At 33.4% G+C, this 19,681-nt stretch overlaps 2 long non-coding RNA genes across 5 annotated transcripts in view; one reads left to right on the top strand and one right to left on the bottom strand.

Annotated features, from left to right (window-relative positions):
* Positions 1 to 17,304, top strand: part of LOC147764203 (uncharacterized) — a 19,115-nt gene extending 1,811 nt beyond the window's left edge. The window contains exon 2 of the long non-coding RNA XR_015331738.1: positions 15,983 to 17,304. This is a non-coding gene — a long non-coding RNA (uncharacterized LOC147764203). The remainder of the gene's footprint in view (positions 1 to 15,982) is intronic.
* The window catches only part of LOC106164233 (uncharacterized), a 35,584-nt gene continuing 33,026 nt past the window's right edge, over positions 17,124 to 19,681 (bottom strand). For all 4 annotated transcript variants that reach the window (XR_001238550.2, XR_001238548.2, XR_001238549.2 and 1 more), the window contains one exon: positions 17,124 to 18,183. This is a non-coding gene — a long non-coding RNA (uncharacterized LOC106164233). The remainder of the gene's footprint in view (positions 18,184 to 19,681) is intronic.

The raw sequence follows: 19,681 nt of genomic DNA, 5'->3' as shown, positions 1-19,681 counted from the left end.
ATGGGGATGCACAATAAAGGACGTGTCAGCGTCTGTTCATTTTTACATTGTGCTGAAAGGGATAACAATTCTTTGTATGAGATCTATGTTTCATAAGAAATACATTGTAAACAACACACATATATTTTATAAAAAACAGACTAACTTTGAGTGTAGAAATAGATTCATTAACCATTGGTAAGTATGGGATAATTGCCGTTCACCCAAGAAAAAAAAATTTTTTTGGAGGGGGAATCAGTTATTCTTTTAACTACAGCATGATTACCAGTTTTACTGTTCTACTGTTGCTATGGATTTTTTGAAAATGTGGTTACAGAGCACTAGGCTTCAGATGTATGGGAATTCACAGTAAGAGAATGCCAAACTGTGAAAAATGAAAATTGCTAAAAAAAAAATAACATAACGTAAAGGGAAAAGTAAGCTTTTCAGGTGGGTTTTCAAACTAGAGCCGTATTTTAGTCATTTTTGTGAATTTGACAGCAATAACTGACACACCACTCCATGTGCGCGCGCGTGTGTGTATGCGTGCACACGTGTGGTAAAGTGCATGACAACACTAATGGTGATGATAGATGTAGGTGATGACTGTCTAGACAGAATTTTTTCATTTAAAAAATAAGAAAATAAAATCTATGAAAACTAAAACAAAAATCAACAAGATAAATCTGGCATAGCACTACTTTCATGTCATAACCTTGGTAGAAATGAATTTTCAGTGGTCTCAACTTTTCATAGAAATATATAATCATATGTGTCCTGAAAGAAATTTGTTTTATTGTTTTAAATGTCTTCAGGATGTATATTTATGTAATTGTTTTTTATAGTCACATAAGGTAATATGATTAAATGAGAAGCCATATTTTTTTATTAATAACTATATCAACCTCAGATATTTGTAGGAGCCATGTCTTTGATTAATAACTACATCAACCTCGTATATATGTAGGAATGATCTTCTGACTTGAAACTTGAAACACATGTAATTAAACTAAAGTGACCACTCAAGCAACTCGCCTGGCTGGGAAGCCAATAAAATTTAAATGTATATGTCAAGATGTTAAATGATACAAATAAATGTAGGGGTCAGTAGTCAGTACTTAAAGAAAGAACACTCTATGCTGGTCTCTAGAAAGCAAAACGTGATGTAATGATACCTCTTTAATTGATGGACATTTCTTTACATGTATAATAATAATAATAATAATAATAATAATAATAATAATAATAATAACATGTATTTGCAACTTAAAAAGTTGGAATTTACAATAAAAGAAATAGTATGCACAATCTTAACATATACTTGGAAGTGTTAAAATTATTCGATACACATTTAAAGTTCATAAAAACCTCAGTTCATAAAATTTGATAAAGCCCATGGGATAAAATTTTTTAACAATCAGACAGTCCTCAGTTTTTGGCACTGTGTACTTATAAACCTGGTGCAAAGTATAGAAACATTCATTAATCTCTGGTAGCAAATGATGGGTTTTGTGTCCTTCGGAGTACACGTTATGCAATAATGTTTTAGATAGTTCATCTCTTCTACAAGCAAGAGTGATAAGTTTATACATTTCAAGTGCCCCATCATATGGCAGCTCTGGGAATATAATCTTTCATGCTCTCATCAGGATGGATTCAATTTTATCAACTTGTTCTTGTGTGAGACCTGGGAGTCACACCTGGCATGCTTATTCTAATGTAGGTCTGATATTACTGATGTGTAAAAGCTTACAAGTTCATTGGTTGGAGTACCCGCTCTTTCCAAAAGCTTAAGGTTGTGAAGCCTTTTACTTGCTTTTTTTACAAATATCACAAATGTTACTTTCCTAGCTCATATCACTACTAATCTTAACCCTTAGGATAGCAGACCCCACTCTCTCAATCCTTTGATTATCTACTAGTAAGTAAGTAAGTAAGTAAGTAAGTAAGTAAGGGTGTAGTTTTGTATCCTTTTTTTAGAGAATTACATCTTTAAAAATCACAGTAAAACATTGCATTTTAGGGTGCGGGTACTTGTTGCAAACTTTAACATATAATTCCCAAATATTCAATGTTTATTGTTATTGTTCCTAAATTTTGCATAGTAGGAGTTGGAATAATTTTCCATTTATGTAAGCAAATTAACTTGAAATCATGAAAATATGTCAGGTGTAAACAAATTGTAAGCAATCTCCCCATCAGATCTGCACTGAAGTCTGCATTATTGTAGTTGCTTCTTCAGTCTTATCTCAGTGTGACTTGGAAGTCCAGATATCCCTCGTTATTGTCATTATTTATTCACTTCAATGACCCCCCACTTCAATACATATTTATATGCCCCAGTTTTACCACAGCAGATAATTAACCCTTTGTTTATATACATGTAAATACTACTAGAGGAAGAGAGATTTTTTTAACAATATTAATAGCTGTTTTCCATTGATAGCTACTGGTAAATAAGCTGGCATCTGAGGTGTAAAATTCCTGAAATTGTACTGTATGCAACACGCATGCACGCACATACACACACACACACACACACACACACACACACACACATTACACTTTAAGTTTGAGTTCACACACTCTTTATACTTCAAGTATTGGTTCACCAGACAAAGCACAGTCAGAATAACAAGCCCCTAGTAGCACTATAATTTTGGCGGGAAATTCTGTGCATTAAGTAGGTCAGTCAGCTTGGTAAAAGAGCCTTACCAAACAAATATACCTGTAGTGGACTTTGCTGGCAGATAACATAACAGCAGCTCTCCATATTAAACACGCTTTAGTCTTTTTTTATTGTGTGTGTGTGTGTGTGTGTGGGGGGGGGGGGGGGGGGAGGTAATGAAATCTGTATGTAACCTTTGTAATTGCACTGATTTATGGATTACCAATGTGGTGACAGATGGAATGATTTAGCACTATGGCACTGGTTATATTTATGAAAAAGGACAGCATCCATGACCATCTAAACAGCCATTCATCGAAACACTCGCACGCACGCACACACGCACGCACGCACGCACGCACGCACGCACACATTTAAATTTATTTAAAAAATACTATTCCTATCATTTTATTATTATCATAGGGAGCGTACAAACATAGCTGAATCTGTTTATTCATTTGATTAAAAATAGGGATAAAAGCTAGGATAAAAAAAGGTCAAAAACAAAAGCTGTACTTATCTCTTGAAATTTCTTGATTCAAACTATGTACCAGTAGATGCAGTTGCATTACAGTGTTTTTCTGCCATAATATATTTGTGTCAAGTATTCTAGGTAAATTGATTTTTATTGAGTGTGTAATATGATAGATAATGATCAGTGTTTATTTTCACTGGCTGCCAGCATATCGAAACTTCTGTCCATGCCACTTTGTTTTCCCAAACAGCATTATATGTAAAATTCTCAATTATTTTTTATCTAAGTTTTATCAACACAGTGGTTCTTGGCTGCAGTTTTGACAAACAAAGAATCCCCATCCATATCAACTGTACTCAGTAGCTGACATATGTTATACAGCTGATTGTCTAGTTTCTGCCAATGAATTTAAAAGCTGGAGAAATAAGTTGGTTGGATTATGCCAAACAGAAAATATTACATTCATCTGTCTTGATTTCTTTTTAACTGGCTTCTTTATATCCTGCCATAGGGTTAAGTCAACTCGAATCTCACCTCTTCATGCTAAAATTCTTAATGTAGGGCTTGTTGCTAATAGCCAGTTGACATTTTTTTTTATAGTACTTGTTACTGCAACAAAAGTGTTATTCAAAAACTGAGCTCCTTAAAATATATATATACCTCCTTACTATTAAAAGTTGTCATGTAAGCACCACTATGCAGCATAGTAAGAGCACTGAATTTTGGCGGGTAAATTAACTAGGTCAGCATTTCACCTGTATGAATAGGTGTAGGTTTACCTTAAGTAGATATGTGCTATGTGGACTTGACTGTGTAGCAGCAATTTCTTATAGTGTGTGTTTATCTGTGTGTTTATCAATGTGATATAAACATTGGCAAATATATACCTGGATAACAATGTATGGCCATATTAAGTTGTACATAAATGTTATTTCCAGCAGCTTATGGTAATATGTATAGCAGAATAGACAACAACCAAGGCTATAAATTTCTTATTACTTTATTCCTTAAATATGTCATTCACATTTTTGGCTTCTATTTCTCTATGTAACCAGTGAACCCTGCAAGGCTGCTGTTGGTGTGCATCATCAAACAGGACTTTGTGTATAAGTAAAAATGTGTTGTTATCAAAATTGCAAAAGATAGCATCATGCTGCCCTGAATGAGCATTTGCATTATAAAACAACACTTTGCATAATTAGAGAAAATCGCTGTGATAAAAACAATGAAGCAACTCAGTGTATTACATAACATCACCCAGCTGCAGACAGGGAACACTGCATTTTGCTGTGTGTAATCTTAGCCCTGGGTTGCTGAAGTAGACCATAGTTATAAAAGAAAGTGGAAAAGCACTGATTATAGACCTTAAACAAAGGCAGCTCAAATCACTACCAGACTCCTCTTTCTACCAGGGCAACAGACTAATTATGTGCACTTTTCTCCAACTCACACTAGGGAAATGTGCCGTGTATTAACCTTAAACATATATCTGTGAATATGACATATATATTTAAAACTGTATAAACTGTTAAAGCTTGGGGTCGGTGGGAAATTTTACAGAAACATCAAAACCATGTATAGTCATGCAACAGCTTGTGTTAAAACCCCTTTGGGCATCACCGATTCATTCTTCACATATAAAAGGTGTCAAGCAAGGGGATACTCTATAAGCCCATTCTTGTTTAACCTATTTGTAGACGATTTACTAAGAGGTATAGACAATTCAAAAAGTGACCCCCCTCTGATCAATAACAAACCGGTGTCTGGGCTATTCTATGCTGATGACCTAGTTCTCTTTTCGAAAAGCCCATTAGGTCTCCAATATATCCTGGATTGTCTAAAAACGTATTGTAAACTATGGAGACTTTCGATAAACATTAAAAAAAACCCAAGTTGTCATTTTCAACAGCAAGGGAAAAATCACGGACGGCACCACTCAAAGCAAACACAAATTTAACATTGGCGGTAAACTACTCACTATCTCGTCTAGCTACAATTACCTAGGAATTCTTTTCACTAGATCTGGCAAATTCACTGCAGCTCAAACAAGATTAAAAGAAAAAGTACAAAAAGCCTTTTTCGCACTAAAAAGTTACTTTCCTCTAACCAGCCCTGTTAAATCATCCCTCAAGGAAAAACTTTTCGATACAATCATAATGCCAATTGCATCGTACGGATCAGAGGTCTGGAGATATACCCCTCTTACAGACAGATCTCCATCGGAAAAGCTGAATCTCAGTTTTAGTAAACAAATTTTAGGTGTTCACCCAAAAACTTCAAACCACACAGTAAGAGGAGAGACCGGAAGGATTCCTGCTTACATAAAAATTAACATACAATTAGTAAATTTTTGGCTCAAAATATTACACACAGACGAAAACAACCTACTCAAACAAGCATACCTAGATGAATTACATTATTACAATTTACTCACAACAAAAAGTCTGTCAAATCTGAACGATGATAACCTCTCATGGAGTGAAGGTATTATGAAACTCTTGTTTGAAAACAGATTTGGAGATGTATGGCTAAAACAGAATCCTGACATAAATTTCCTAAGTATCTTCAGAGAACGAATCATCAGTGGGTACATACAAAACTGGCACAGTGAGCTTGAGGACAAATCCAAATCCAGAGTATATTGCCAATTCAAAAATACATTCAAAAAAGAAAAATATCTAGACCTTCTCCACGATACTGATAAAAGAAAAAACCTAAGCCGTTTTTGCACCAGTGGGCATAAACTCCACATTGAAACAGGCAGATACAATAACACTCCTCGGACCGACAGAATATGCCATTACTGTTCTAAAGACAAAATTGAAGACGAAAAACACTTTCTCACAACATGCCCCCTATACAACGACCTGCGGACAATGTTATATAAGGTATTTACAAAACACGATACACATTTTGGCCTAAAAACAAACATGGACCATTAGGTCCATGAAACAACTGATGAAAAATTTACTATAATTATGAAATGTCAAGAAGAAGAAACCCTTATTGCACTAGCTCAGTTTCTCTCCTCCGCTTTTGCTAGGAGGGATCTACAAGACAGTGCTGCACTCATCGGCAATTGAATAATAGTAGTAATAGTAGTAATAGAAACTTTTTTTTAAAAGTAAATATTCTTACTCATTGTGATTGTTTAATAACATATTCACAAAAATTGTATTCATATTGTCATTTTCATACACACAAGTGGATGCATATGTTATGGTGAAATAAACTAAACTAAACTAAACTAAACTGAACTTTAAAAAAATGGTCTGTGGCTTTGGTAGAGGGTAACCCAAATCCGATAAATTCTGAAAAATTGCTCAACAGCCATCCATTACTTTTTAAGAGAGGTTGTTAACTAACAAACCAACAAAAGTTAAAACAATATCAACCAACTAGACTCTAGCTAACCAAACTTTTTGCTATGTTAATATTGTAATGTGGCAGATGGGAGTAAGTTAAGGTTTTCAAAATTATAAGAATACAATCAACACAACATAATATAATAAGAAAAAATGTGATAAATAATTCTGACACTTGGGTGAGGTGGGAAGGGGTTATAAACACACTACTAGATGTAAAATGTAAGAAGCCATCAATAAAGATGGACTAATACAAATATCCAAATTAAGTTAAGTGAAAATAATTGTATCACACAAAAAATGCATCATGTACATATATGTTTGGCATATTCCCTCATGCAAGGGTTTTTCTTCATGTATACAAGTGGTCTATGGGTAATGAGGTGTTTATCTACTTGGTTTAAAATGAAGTAAAGGAAAATTATTTTAACAAACCATGTTCTACATGTTTCGTGCATAAGAATATATCACCTCAAATGCTTTTCTTGTATTAGTTGCCCACTACTTCTGACAGATTTTCCTGAAGGATAAAAATCATCTTCAGCAGTCTGTGTGTCTTAAAGATCTAAAGGAATACCACCACATGTGGCAATAATTAACAGGAAGGGGTCCAGAGGTTACTGGACTGGCTTTTCCAAGCTGTCCTTTCATCCATTTATGATGGAAAGTGAAGCTGATCTCTTACTGTAGAGTTTTGTTTGGTTTTATACAAGATTGCGGCCTTAGACGCAATCCCATTTATGACGTTACATAATAAGTAGGGAGTCGCCCTGGCGCCGTTATACAGCCACTTGTGCCTCTACCGTACTTCTTACATCATCTTGACCAATCGTTACGCGTCCTAATTGACATGTGACCCACATGTGCGCGTTGAAGATCTTAGCAGTAGCGGTCAGATCGTATCCAGCCTCCGGCACGAGCGGTCAACTTTATAGAGACGTGCAGCCGTCGACAACGTTTACGTACAACAATTTTCCAAGCTGTCCTTTCATCCATTTATGATGGAAAGTGAAGCTGATCTCTTACTGTAGAGTTTTGTTTGGTTTTATGTTATAATCTCTTAAGAGATGATTACAGAGTATAGCCATCTATGGTGGTCTCGTGGTCTGATGGCAAGCTAAGATATCAGAATAATAGCTATAACTGCCGTTTTTGTGGTAAAACAGAATATATTATATTTCTATGAGTTGTTTATTTACAATGTTTTTATTTTTTGAAATATAGATCTCATACAAAGAGTTATTATCCCTTTAAGTCTTAATCTTGCATTGCCTTGCTGGGGGTTTCTTAAAAATGCATTAAACATGAAGGACCATTCAAACGTAGTGTTTTAGACAATGAAATAAATATATAATTTGTAAGGAAGCCAGCATTTTTATAAACATTAATACCCTTGAGGTAATTACATTAATGAGATCTACAATTTTCTTTTATGGTAAGTTAGTAAAAAAAACATAGTCTTTATCATAACATTAGATAGCACTGATATTAATAATATACACAAAAATATTTTACCAGCCTTCACTCATGCCACCAAAAGGTGCTGTAAATGTTAATATTTACAACTTAAAAATTTATAACTTGATAAATTAATAGTAATTAAGGCTTCATTCACATGCAATGTCTATTTTCTAAATTCTATTTTCTATTCGCGGTATGTCTTATGATCACTGTCTGTGCCCTGAATATCCTGCGGCGTAATTACTGGCAGCGCGAGCCAGTTACTATAAGTTACTATAAGTATATTGCATATATAAATAATAATGATAAATAATCATACATACTGCATTCAGGGATTTTATCTTTCTGTGGGTTATAAGCAGATTCTGTTAGATTCTGATAACAGTCTGCCAAGTTTTAAATTTGTCTGTGTTTGACAGGGAGTTGAGCATTCCTTCTCCCTTCTTATATTTGTTGACTGTCATGTCATGTATTTTGCATTTTTCCCACTTAGTATACATGGAGTTGCCACTTTTTAAGTTGTGACTTCTTCATTGGTTTTGTAGGCCATCACTTGTTTCTGAGAGCAGTACTAGATCATCTTTGCACAGGATATACACTGTAGGTCAGTGCTTTGTCACAGTTTGAGTTAAGGGCCAATTTGATATTATAAAGGTGTTGAAAATTGCTGGACTTACATGTAATTTATCTTCTTGGCTAATCCCTTATGTGGAATAAAAGGGTTCTATGTATGCCTCCCCCTCCCTTATACACACATGCACTTACATGTACTGTATCTACCTAATTTGATGTTGTTTTATGTTGTTTCTGTTAGTTGTAGGAGTTCCCCTAAATTCCCAGAGTTTGTGGAAGTGTTTCAGACAAATAATAAATTTGTCTTCTTTCATTTTCCTGAAAATTTTCAAAGACTTGCCAAAATTCTTTGAGATTCTTTTCTTTGAGATTCTTTTCTTCTGTTTTCACTATATGCAATTTATTAGTTGTTTTATATTTCTTTGTTACTTCAAGATATAAGTCTGAGCAATGATTTTCATGTAAAAATTTGCCTACTGCAGTATATGTACATGTATGTTACACCTAATTTCAGCACATGTGCTATTGAACCAAGGGTGTTTTTTCACTACTTTTGATTTCGGCTTTCTTAGTGATTAAACTACCATTTAGTGAAATAAAGTCAGAAAATGTGGTGTGAGGTTCACGGGGTCCACATAGGCCAATGATATTATGATTTAATTTGCCAGTTGTCAAACAAATAATAGACTGTAAAATGACTACCTTGGTGGGTTCAACAAAACAGTTTATTTCATTATTCTGGTTACAGTATTCTATCTCTGTGTCTCTGATATACCCTGATGATACTCTGTCTCTCCTCAGTCCTTTTTTCTTCTCTCGACTATTGCTTTCTCAACCTCTGCCCGTCAACTCTTGTTCTTTCAACTTCGAGCTTTTTTTCAGTTCATGCCCTTTTATCATAAAATACAGGGAGATACATTCATGGCCATTAAATGAGATTACAAAACACACACTTGTTGATACTGTAAACTCCCATAGGTTAAGTTCTCTGCCAGGTAAGTGTCCATAATAAGGAAGCAGTGATAATTATGAAGATAAATGTCGTTTAATATTGCAAGTAAATTTTCAAATATATATATATATATATATATATATCAGTTTTGAAAATATTTTACCCATACTTCTTTTGTAACCTTTTTACTCTTCTGAATTGTTTTTTAGTCTCTAAACATTTTTTGTCAAACCAGACATTCTTTTTCTTCTTCCTAAGGATTTCATTTTTACTACTAATTTTATACATTTATGTCCCTAGCGTTAATTTAGCTGAGTTGAGTTTTTCTGAGATAAAGTCTGTTTTCTCCTTACTAACATCCTTTATGTTAAGATCATCAATGTATTGCAAAATTCTGTCACATTCTTGTATATTGATATTATCGCAAAATGTACGTGGTTCATTTGGTATTGTACCCATGCTTTGATTTTTTTTCACTAAAATGATCTGTTGCATCCTTAACTTTATCCATTTGTTCTTTGGGGTGACAGCCTTTAAGTGAACAAGACAATGGTAAATGTATATCAGAGAAAAGTTTCGATAAATTTAGTATTTTAAAGTTAGCTACACCCCTTATAAATTCATAGGTGTTATGTTCCTATACATGTATATATGCAATAATCTACAGTACTTGACCTGGTTGTGGTGAAATTGCCTTCCTCCTAGTCTACCAAAAACATTATTTGATTTACATAGATTTAATAAGTTATATACATAATTATTTTTCTTGGCATCCTTTGACTGCCTTTTTCTAGGAATGTTTACCTCATCAAGTTTAGAAATATCATTTAATCTGTCAATGTCTGGGTCACAGTATTAGATTCAGGACTAGTTACTTCATCTGTGGCCCAGAAATCATCATTTGTTCCAATTCAAGCATTTAAGTCCCCTATTAAGCAAATTTTATCACATGAAGAGTTTATGACAAGAAATTCTCTTTCAGTTTTATCAATCGCATCTGGTGAGCTGTAGTTAGGTATATACACAACATCTAGGATATAGTCATCAGCAAAGTCTAGGCATGATTCATCAATTTGAAACCATTGGAAGACTTGTGAGTCAGTTTCAAGTGGTTCTATAAAGCTGGCTAATTGATTTTTACACCCAAGAACTATTCCACCTGAACTATAGTTTGAGTATGCTTTTCTGTGTTTAGCAAAGAAAGTAAATCAGTAAAATCTTGCTTGTCTGTTTTAGATTCTACATCCTGGAATTGCATACTGAATAGACTTAGGCAAGAGTTAATTACTGGTATTATTGGCAAGTGCAAATATTAACCGGTTTGGCTAGATGCCAATCTGACTGTCAAGGTTCGTTGTCTCTGTTATCTACCTTGGAGTGGCCACTTACTAGTTAATTTGCTAGGTTTAACTGATTTCATCTAAAACCTGTTTACCTTTGAAGTGTTAAACACACACACACACACACACACACACACATGTATATGTATGATAAATGGAAGTAAAGTATCTGTATCCAGTATCTGTATGTATTTTGTATGCTTTATATACTAAATTGAAATTGAACTGAATTAGAAATTTGTAAATAAATGATCTAACACAAATATCATCACACTTCCTGTTTCTTTTTTCCAGGAATTTTTAAGCAAAAGGGAAAATGACCCCCTGGGTAAAAATTTATTGAGGCACATGAGGGTTTCGTGGTAAAAGGTCCACTTTTCAGAAAAAGAACCCCCTTTTAAAATTGCTGGTTAGTGGCCTTTGTCTTAACAGAAACACTGAATTGGTGCTGGTGTTGGTTTGGTGACAATGTAAAATTAGAACAGTGGGTCTTCTATTCTTCACTGAACTAAAGTAGGGTAGTTGCAGTGTGTAATAACCGGTTGGTGGTTATACACTTTCTTTGATTTCTTTTTCACCAGTAAGTCAACTGAGACAGGCAGGTATAGTTTTCTGCTACATGATTTATTCAACCGACTGAAGACTCCGGCCTCTGCTCTCTCTCTTCATCTCTCTCTGTGGTATCTATAATTCTGTCTCTAACACTCTCTCAGTCTGTTAGTATATCCCTCCCTGTGGCTCAGTCACTGCCTTTATACTCTATCTTAATTTGCATTTTAAATTAACTTTCATAACTGTCATGAAACATGCCATGCCTACATAATTACGTAAAACTTCATTGTAAATACATTTAAATTATATCTTGATTTACATTTTAAATGAACTGCCATGCAAAATGTCATGCCTATATGCAATTGAATAATTAAAACTTAAACAAATATGCATATCTCATGTATGCAAATTTAGAAGACTGTCAGTACTAATTAATGGTGCACTACAAGTGGCAACCTCTTGCACAGTGCAGTTGTCGGTTATATGGCAGCATATTTTGTCCATTCGCATTGCCCATCATGTAATCACAGCAAAGTAGTGTCAAGATTAATCATTTTTATGTACAGACACAGATGTGTCTGTACATATTGCCATCATATGCGTCTGCCGTCGCCGATGCCGTTGCCGGCGCTGTGCACTTTCATTGTAAACACGATAAGTGGAACACAGTTTTGATTTTTGGCTTTATATTTACAGAGCTGATGAATATTTTTAAAACGCAGGTCAAGTTAGAAAATCAGCATGATCAGGCCATTATTGTAGAAGTTATGCTGTTTTTTCACTTTTCAGCATATATGCAACACTGTAAACACATTTCAAGGAAAACCAATACGCCTGTTGTCATAAAACTCACGGGAGTAATCAATCTTACTAAAACACGGGTCAAGTTCAAAAATCAGCATGATCGGGCCACCATTTTAGTAGTTATGCTTTTCTTTCACTTTTCAACATATATGCAACACTGTAAACACAATATAAGAAAAACAGATTGGCCAATTGTCATTTAACTCACAGGAGTGATCAATCCTGCTAAAACGCAGGTCAAGTTCGAAAATCAGCATAATCGGGCCATTATTTTAGAAGTTATGCTGTTTTTTCACATTTCCTCAGATTCAATTCTTAGGCATGTTAACAGTCTCATTATTTAATTAATAAGATACGTAAAAGTGTTTGTTTGACATTTCCTGCATCTTTAGAACATTGTTAGTTGATTTTGTAAAAATAATGGTATACTTGTTATCGTATATTGTGTAATAAAGTTTCAAAAATGGAAATAAACTCATGTCATTGCAGTTTGTCAGATTCAATCATTCACTATGTTCAGAATATCAGAATGGAAGAAATTGGACATTTAACACTGTTTTATTGATATTTTTCCCATCTCATCAATTTTCTTAGTTGATCATATAAAAATGGCAGTAAACTGTTAATTTTGTTTTATGTTAAAAAATTGTTAAAAATGTAAAAAAAGAAACCATTTCAGAACAGTGCTGTCTTGTTTACATTTTGGCATTTTCAAGTTGTGACTTTGAAGTTCCATGGGCCTGAAGACCTTTGCTAGTCACATTTTCTGAATACCCATGATACTCATATTTTATTATTAAAAATTGATGGCCATTATGCTGTTTAACATTATGTAATGTTGCATCAAAATTTGAAGAAACCCCTACCGTTTTTGGGCACTGCTTCCATGATGACCATTATGGGAAAACCATGTCACTTACTGTTCTCAAACTAACAGGGAAGAAACTATGTGACTAAAATGCAGCTTCAGTAGGCAATGCAGTCTGTTTGGTAATTTTTTTCTAGCAGTTAAACAGTTTTTTTTGTGAAAATTTTATTTTTCAAATATTGGCATTTTCAAGGTGTGATTTAGAACCTCCACGGGCTTGAAGACCCATGCTAGTTACATTTTCTGAAAATCCATGATATGCATATTTTATTATTAAAAAATGACGGTCGTTATGCCGTTAAGCATTATGTAATATTGCTTCAAAATAGAAGAAAACACAATTTTGGGTGCTGCTGCCATGATGACCATTATGGGAAAACCATGTTACTTATGATTGTCAAACTGTCAAAATAGAAACACAGGACTAAAATGTAGCCCGAGTTGGAAAAGCAGTCTAATTGGCTTCTTTTTCTGGAAGTTATACATTGTAGTGAAATATTCATTTTTATATCCATGCTATTTATAGTCAATAATTAAAAATTGGTGATAATTATTCTGTAATTTATTATGAAATGTTACATCAAAATTGACAAATCTTTTTGCACTGCTACTACAAATATTATGAAAAGAAAACTGTGTTACTTATTATTTTTTACTTACAAGTATGATTTTTAGGATTGGCATGCAGGCAGTTCAAATTAGAAATCCAGCTCAATTGGGTTATCATTTATTATTGAATTTATGCAATTTTGTGTGAAATTTTCATTTTTCTCATTCTGGCATTTCCAACGTGTGAACTTGAACCCCCATGGGCCTGAAGCCTTATGCTTGTTATACATTTTACTTACATTGGTATTACCTGTTGAGCATAATTAAAATTTGATGTTGAATTTGCAGTTAAGCATAATGTACTTTTGCATTAGAATTGACAGTAACCTATTTTGTGCATTGTTATTTTCTGCTTTTTGTCTGTACATTTGACAGCTTTGCTGCCTTGTTTTTTACTTTAAATTTACTGAGTGACTGTGTTTCGTAAGAGCAGGTCGAAAATCGGCAAGATCAGTTTACATTCACAGTAATAATTTTTTTTTTTTTTTGCACAATTTTGGTGACATTGCCTAATATTTAAATGACAAACCATATTTCTGTTTTACTTTTTTTACTGAGTGACTTTGTTTGGTAAAGAAACAGGTTGCTTTAAAAGATCAGCATGGTGAGTTTACATTTACACTAATTTTTTGTTTTTTGGTCAATTAATGTTTGCCTCCATAAATACCAAACCATATTTTGTTTTAGATTTGGTAAAGAGACAGAGCTATCTACATTGGCTAGGTGCTATCAATCCAATTATTTGGATTATTTGTTTTATGATGTAAAATAAAGGAAATCCTTTCTGAAGAACTAAATGTAGGAGGCATTTACTTGTCGCATGATATACTAATAAGATATTAATTTATTAAAGCAATAAATTATACCAAATATATAATATAGATAGGGAATCTTTTGACTCATAAAAGCTGGCTCACTGAAGAATATGCAACATAATATCCAGAAGCAAATGGATTTTAAAAAAAGTCAGGTATGAATGTCTTTCTCATGTTTAGTAGTGAAGAGCAAATCTGTGACAACATGTCAGTGTTTACTATAGTAGTGATTAGCAAATCTCTGACGACATGTCAGTGTTAATTATAGTAGTGAAGAGCAGATCTCTGATGACACGTCATTGTTTACTAGTAGTGAAGAGCAAATCTCTGATGACATGTCAGTGTTTATTATAGTTGTGAAGAGCAAATCTCTGATGACATGTCATTGTTAACTATATTAGTGAAGAGCAAATCTCTGACAACACGTCAGTACATAGTCGTGAAGAGCAAATCTCTGATGACACATCATTGTTTACTAGTAGTGAAGAGCAAATCTCTGATGACATGTCAGTGTTTATTATAGTTGTGAAGAGCAAATCTCTGATGACATGTCATTGTTAACTATAGTAGTGAAGAGCAAATCTCTGACAACACGTCAGTGCATAGTAGTGAAGAGCAAATCTTTGATGACATGTCAGTGTTTATTATAGTAGTGAAGAGCAAATCTCTGATGACATGTCATTGTTAACTATAGTAGTGAAGAGCAAATCTCTGACAACACGTCAGTGCATAGTAGTGAAGAGCAAATCTTTGATGACATGTCAGTGTTTATTATAGTAGTGAAGAGCAAATCTCTGAAGACATGTCAGTGTTTATTATAGTAGTGAAGAGCAAATCTCTGACAACACGTCAGTGTTTACTAGTAGTTAAGAGCTATGACAATTGGTTTAACTCCTACCAGAGCTGAAAAATTATTTATATTGAAAAATATTACAGGGGAATTTTACTGAAGCAGAAGGCACAGTTGATTGGTTGTCTGGTTTCATTCATATCTGTTGTAGAATATGGTTGTATGCACTAGAGAGCTACAAAAACTTACTTAAATCAAAGCAAAAGAAAATGTTTCAGAGGGTAAAGCAATACTCTTAGCTTTCAAGTCCTGTTAGAAAAAATTGAAGGGTAAACATATTCATGTTGAAATTGATAATTTGACTGCAGTGGCTTTTTTGAGGAATATGGGTGGTAATTGTGCAATGCAGAGGCACATAAAATATGGGATTTTTGCATTCAGCAAGATATTTGGCTATCAGTATCACATTTACCTGGTGTGCAGAATGTTTGTGATAATAAAGAATAAAGACAATAATTTCATAATACTATTTTATAACCACTTAGACCAGATGTGTGTACAAAAATTACTGACATTTTAGATCAAACTGAAATAGACCTTTGTGCATCATATCTGAATTACAAGGTATCAAAGTACATTGCATGGAAGCCTGACCCCCACACTTTGAGCATTGATTGTATGATACAGTCATGAACCTGCTATAGACTAACATATTGCTTTCCACCTTTCAGTTTGCTGCCACGAATTTTGCAAAGATCCAGACAGACCAGGCAGAAGTAATCCTCATCGCACCAGGTGGACAACAGGAATTGTTTCCCATGGTTTCTGCAGCTCCTATGGCGTTATTACTGCACAACAAAACTGCTATCATTACTTCAGGATCCCAATCGAGTTCATCCACTGTGGAACAGACTTCATCTGATGGCATGTGACTTGTAAGAGTTGGAAGGAAAAGGACTTTCTTTGTGGGCTATGGAAATTACCCTGCTTTCCAGGAGACAAAGCACCAAAACACAATACTAAGTTTACTTACAGAAATGATGTACCTTTATAAATTGCAGGAACTTCAGTGTTCAGTGAGGAATCTTTTGTGATACTTCTTTAGCAAAACAGTGTAAAAATGAAACAGCTGGTAATAGTCTTGAAAGCATACAAAGAAGATTCTGATTTATGTGTAGTTAGTCGTTTTATTGAATATTTAGCTTGAACGGAGACATTAAAGTAAAAAATTTGTAGTACGTTGTTTATTAGTGTAATTAAACCTTACAAGGCAGTGACAAAAGACACTAGAGGGATCAAGAGTGAAATGGTTAAGGCAGGAATAGCTGTAACTTTTTTTAAAATCGCATAGTACAATAGTTGGACCAGAAAATCAACTTTTGCAAAGTATTAGCAGAAACCAATTCAGACTGTTGAAAATGTTTTTGCTCAGGTTGTTTTGAAGCTATGACTTATTCCAAATAAAGTTACCACTTTCAACATTGTTAGGTAAAACACATCTGTATAACAGTTGAAAGATTCTCAAACACATACTTTTGTTGTATAAGGAATTATACATGGGTTTCATGTAGGAAACCTAGTTACCTTTCTTGTTGGTGTTGGAAGATAGTTATTGTTCAGGTTTGAAACCACCCTGTATCATTCCCTCCCAAACATGTATTTAAGTTCACACATGTCCAGTGCGGTATTAAAAAATGACCACTGTGATCACACAACATTTTCTCACATGATCATGATATATTACAGTTATATATATTTTATTAATTATAAATGTTAAAAGGTTTGACTACTAAGCAGTAATTAAAAGTAAAGACCCAATACTTCCCTTACTTAATGTAAATTTTCAAAAGTGAACAAAATTCATTAATAAAATATCTTTAAAAATCTTTAATACCTTATAAGATATATTTATATATTACAGTTATATATATTATATTAATTATAAATGTTAAAACGTTTGACTAAGCAGTAATTAAAAGACCCAATACTTCCCTTACATAATGTATATTTTAAAAATTGAACAAAATTCGGCAATAAAACATCTTTAAAAATGTGTGTTTAATTCCTTATAAGAGATTTCTGTTTCTATCTGCCTTCAGTAAATTGACACCTTGTTCTACTCCAACAGTGAAGCTATACAAAATTACATGTCACCATATATTTTTTTACCCTGCTATAATGGCAATTTTCAGTAAAAGTTATGATTTTTTACCAGATCAGTTATATATGCTGGAGCTACATTAGAGAAAGCAACGTGTAAAAACTAAATATTTTAAAATTCTAGCCCTAACTGATAACCAATGCAGCTGCTTTAAAACTGGAATAATGTGACAAGTTTCTAGGCTGTAACATGAAAAGCTGTGCTGAAATATTCTGGATGCATTGTTATCTTTTAATCCAATCATCTGGACATCGCAGCCTAGAAGTGATGAATGTATAACATTAGCAGCAGATGATCGATTCAGATAATTCCTTATATATTATCCAAAAGTTAACTCCATCACCACCTACATTACATGTCTTAATAAAGTCAAGCACAGGGATGATAACCTTGTCAATTCTGTTAAGACTGGCCCCTGTGAGTGAACTCTGAGTGAGCTCATATTGATTACCATCAAAATATTTTCCTTTGATTTGTACTACTTTCACTCTTTGGAATAATTAACGTGCCCTTCATTTCTGATGATATTTGATTATTATACATCTGGTAATGGTCTTCAGAATCCATCAATAAAAGTGTGAAGTTGCCACTGCCCTGTAACTAATCTCAGTTGTTTTGAAAGTAATGTAGGTAGGTGCAATAGTGTTCCTATTCCCTTTTTTTCTCTCATCAACTAGTCAAACTTAACATGTCCATCATGCCCACATGGAACCCATGAGATCTTTCTTGCTGACATTGCAGTATGCTGTGTGGCTCTGGAATTCTTCTCAACTGAATGATAAAAAAACTCTAGACTATACTGACATTTCTTCATTTTGTTTACAACAGTGGAAAACATTTTGAAGAAAACAGTCTCCATTGTTTTGTTTTAAATTCAACAATTTTACATATTCAATATTATTACAATGATTTTTAATAATCTTGTTTACTTGAGGTAACAAAAATGTCTCCATAACAAAACCTGTTCACCAAACTAACAAGCTATAAATATTCATTTATCAACCTTAAAAAAAGTCCTGAAGATTTTCAAAAATTAGGAAACAAAATTTTTTGATATGATTCAAAGTTTTCTGCAAGCCTGTTCATGACCAGAGAAAGTGTAAAGAATGGAATCTCTAGTATTTTACTAAAATTATCATTTTCATTAAACAAGACTGTTTGTGTGGGTTAGAGAAAGACTATATTACTAATCTCTATAAAATTTATACAGGTTTTTTTTATTAATAAAAATCACTCAAGTACATGCTATGTGGAGCTATGTAAACTTACTACGTTTGGGGGGGGGGGGTGTGAAAAGAATTTTGTTGATAATTTTGATAAATTTTTGTCACATATTCCTGAATTTGGTTACACAAGTTTATAATTCATTATATTACTGAAATAAACTCATCAAAACAGGAAAGTAAGCCAAAGATATATTTTGCACCCATTTAACTATTGTCAATATAGCAAAATGGCCGAAAGCCAGTTGAAGACTAGAGAGGGAGTAAAGAATGGGATCTTTAATATTTTACTAAAATTATCATTTTTTTAAAACAAGACTGTTTTTGTAGGTTAGGGAAAGGCTATATTACTAATATCTAAAAAATTTATACAAGTTTTTGATGTTCAATAAAAGTCACTCAAGTACATGCTTTGTGGAGCTATGTAAACTTATAACATTTGAGGGGGGGGGGGGTTGAGAAGTATTTTGTTGATAATTTTGATAAATTTGGGTCACATATTCATGAATTTGGTTACACAAGTTTATAATTCATTATATTACTGAAATAAACTCATCAAAACAGGAAACTAAGCCAAAAATATATTTTGCACCCATTTAACTATTGTCAGTACAGCAAAATGGCCGAAAGCCAGTTGGTGACTAGAGAGGGGATAAAGAATGGGATCTTTAATATTTTACTTAAATTTTCATTTTTTTAAAACAAGACTGTTTTTGTAGGTTAGGGAAAGGCTATATTACTTATTTCTATAAAATTTATACAAAATTTTTTCGTTCAAGAAAAGTCACTCAAGTATATGCTATGTGGAGCTATGTAAACTTACAACATTTGAGGTTGGGGGGTTGAGAAGCATTTTGTTAATAATTTTAATTAATTTGGGTCACATATTCATGAATTTGGTTACACAAGTTTATAATTCCCTATATTATTGAAATAAACTCATCAAAACAGGAAACCATGCCAAAAATATATTTTGCACCTATTTAACTATTTAACTATTGTCAGTTGGTGACTGGAGAGGGGGTAAAGAATGGGATCTTTAATAT

The sequence above is a fragment of the Lingula anatina genome, chromosome 1 (assembly GCF_051362555.1).
Source record: "Lingula anatina isolate TDL-2025a chromosome 1, LinAna3.0, whole genome shotgun sequence".
In the NCBI taxonomy this organism is placed as follows: Eukaryota; Metazoa; Brachiopoda; class Lingulata; order Lingulida; family Lingulidae; genus Lingula; species Lingula anatina.
Note: the sequence above shows the minus strand (reverse complement) of the source record. Positions and strands in the feature narration are given on the sequence as shown.